Here is a 3,347-nt window from a genome sequence, read left to right as displayed (position 1 = left end):
TAAAAAAGAGTCAAGGGAACAGCTTAAAAATTTTTTTGTAATTATTACTGCAGTTGAAAAACTTAATAGTATGCTTTCCTGCAATTAAAAAATGTAAATATCCAGTGCAAAAGAGCATCAAGGTTTTTGAAGATGAATATAGCCCTTCTTTTTACTGATATGCATAAGTATTTGCAATTTATTCCCCCAACCTACTCTGTTATTTAGCATAAATTACCATTTCAGCCAATAAACTTGTAATTGTATGTCTAAGGTACTACATGCATTGTATCTATATGCAGATGTCTATTTATTACTTTGGGCTTTCAGATTTAACATTTTTGGTGTTAGAATTGTTAAAGAAACATACTGTGTTTAATAAACATTGCAAACTACATGTCAGCTTTCCAGTAAAGAATCTGAAATTCACAATGATTTATCAAACTTATTTTACCTAAATGATTGAAAACTTAAATAATTGAAAAAAAAAGTACTGCCAAACTAAACTTGAAATAATGGGCTAAAGTAAAATATTTTCAAAACAATCATATACACATCTATTTCAAAACTACCTTTGCTAAGTGGCTCCTTTCCCAAAGTTTTAACCTGAAAAAACAGTAAAATCTACACAAAATTTTATTGCAATCCTACACCAGTTACATCAGGTCAAACACAACAAATACTCTGATGTAAATTTACACTTATTACACTACAGTTCAAAGCACAAATTTACACATTTTAAATACACTAAACTGGGCAGCTAAATGGCACAGTGAATAGAGCACTGGCCCTGAAGTCAGGAGGACCTGAGTTCAAATCTAGCCTCAGACCAAACACTTGACACTTACTAGCTGTGTGACCCTGGGCAAGTCACTTAACCCCAATTGCCTAAAAAAAAAAATAATAAAATAAATACACTAAACATATCTAAATGAAGTCACACTGGTTTTCCACTGACATTTGATATATCTGGGCAAAAGACAATAATTTCACAAGACTTTCTAACAGGCATCCTTAGTATAAAAACTGTGTACTTGTGTCTAAATGGTTTATAATGGGGAACCCAAGCAATGGGCTTCCATCTCCGGAAAGTCATTTGTTGCATATTTTGTTTTAAATGCTTAGGGGTTGGACAACTGGTAAGTTTAAATCTGCATATGTTATCTAATTCCCACCGCCCCCTGAAGAATTGTAGTTGTAAGCTGGTTTTGCCTGGTCGCAATTAGCTATTATTATTAATTTCTTTCAAGTTTTGTAGAGTGAATAGTTAAGATTGTTCAATTTTTCTTCCACACTGGAATGTGGACCAGACAAGCTTAAATTGCAAGTTCAGGTCTAAAAGGAAACGTTAATGCCTGTTTTAAGCTTCAGTAGAAAAGCTGCTGTCGTCTTGGCTCAGCTGAATGCAAGAAGGCATAAAGAAGAAGTTCTTCATTATTGTGTCTCAAGTAATTCCAGCATTTTGCATCTCATACCAATCACTGAATGACATCATGTAATAAATACTTGGCCTCTGAAAATCATTAAAAGCAGATGGATCATGGAGAGTGTCTGCTTCCATATTATCAAAGATCAGCCAATCTCCCATGTTCAGCTCAGGAACAAGACAGTTTTCCACAATTTGATCAAGCTTATCACAAGATGGACCCCAAAGGCTGCTTGTGAACAGGGGCGTATCTTTCTTGTATTTCCTGTGAACCTCTGGAATGGTATTCAAGTTCTCAGACAATTTACTTACAGAAGAACCATAAACACCATCATTCATGTAATACATAAAGGCTGGTTTGTTACTCCCGGTTTTTCCTACACCAGAGGAAACATCATTTTCCACAACTTTCTTTGCAATGGTATTAACTGTTAACATGAACACAGAAGATACATGGTAGCTTCCAGGTTCTGAAATGACCTTAATGCCAGATCCTTCAGGAAAATAGACATCCAACAATGGGCTGACAACATGATTAACCTCTTGCAACTGAAATTCACTACCTGGGAAGCATCCGCCAATGTTCAATATGGTCATCTTAAAGTTAAATTCTCCAGCCATATCAAACATACATCGGGCATCAGATTAAGCATGAATATATACGAGGTTCTTTGCAAGAGCTTGAAATGTGAAACTTAACACCAACTATTTGGACATCAAGTTTCTTAGCACATTCCAATGGGTGCCTACAATTCTTCAGCATGGTGCCTAACTTTGTGTTACTCTCTTCATCTCTGCTAATATCTTCTGTTGCAATGTGTAATAAGAGCTTAGCATTTGGATGATTATGTACAATTTTCTTCAATTCAGTTTCATTGTCACCTGACATGATGTTAACCCCAGTTTTTGCTGTATACTTTGTCTGAGAAGATTGCTTACATGGACTTGTATCAATGATGTTTTCAGGAGAAACACCCATTCGTGCACCAATGCCATTTCATTTTTGCTGCAAATCCAGTTCCAAGAGTTGCTAAAATCTATAGAACAGCTGGAGCCAGGTTGCATTTTACTGTGTAGAATGGCTTTATTTGAGCCACAATATTCTGCCACTGACTGTTACTTCACATTTTTTCCAAGATCTCCAACAAAAAAAAAATGCGTTTTTTCCTGTTAGGATGTGTTCATAGATACAGTTATCAGTAACATTTCTAAGATATGTTCCTTCATCCAACCAGCCAACAGAGTAGTTTACATCTTCGATCCTTTTATCTCAGCCATATTCCACAAAGCTGAAAGTCATAAACCAGGAAAAACAAGAAAATGGGCCACCAAGCCTTACATTTGAGTCATTAGAATATGCAACAAACTGCTACAAAGACTTCTATGGTTGATTGCACATCAGAAGAAACTGATACATCTCTCAAATAATCACTAGATAATTCTGGCAGCAACAGCCCACTTGACACCAAGCTGGATGAATATAGGTCTTGAATTTCTGAAGTGGAGACCTCCATTGACAAGTTAAGAAATGGAACCCTCCGATCATCAGCTTGGTTCCCAAGGTGGCACAGTGTTGAAATCGAACTGCTCTCTATAAAGCACTTCTCCTAGGCTCTGTAGATAGTTGTATGCCTGGTCAGAAATTTTCCTATGAGATAATGGCCCAAAGAGTCGGGTAAAATGTCTTCTCTTCTTAGGTGGAATTTTTAAAGAGGGATGTGGTTATCTACAGCAGAAATACAGGAGGCTGCTGGGGTCATAGGCTGCAGAGGAGAAAAAAATAAACACTAATTTAGAAACCCCCAAAATGAGGTGGAGGCAGATGGGGATTTAGGATGATAGGCAGGTTCCTTAAAGAGAAGAGCAACAGAGTGAAAAAGGTAGAGACTGAGGGAAGAAAGAAGAAAAAGGCAACAACACAAAAACATGGGGGAAGCTAGCT

The 3,347-nt window shown here is 36.7% G+C and overlaps 1 pseudogene; it reads right to left on the bottom strand.

The window, feature by feature from the left end:
* Window positions 1–1,339: 1,339 nt before the first annotated feature.
* Window positions 1,340–2,919, bottom strand: LOC114049439 (annotated as a pseudogene).
* Between the last annotated feature and the right edge of the window lie 428 nt (window positions 2,920–3,347).

This window comes from Vombatus ursinus, unplaced genomic scaffold (genome assembly GCF_900497805.2).
Source record: "Vombatus ursinus unplaced genomic scaffold, bare-nosed wombat genome assembly UNPS02014798.1, whole genome shotgun sequence".
NCBI classification, from domain to species: Eukaryota; Metazoa; Chordata; class Mammalia; order Diprotodontia; family Vombatidae; genus Vombatus; species Vombatus ursinus.
This window is presented reverse-complemented; position numbering and strand designations above follow the sequence as displayed.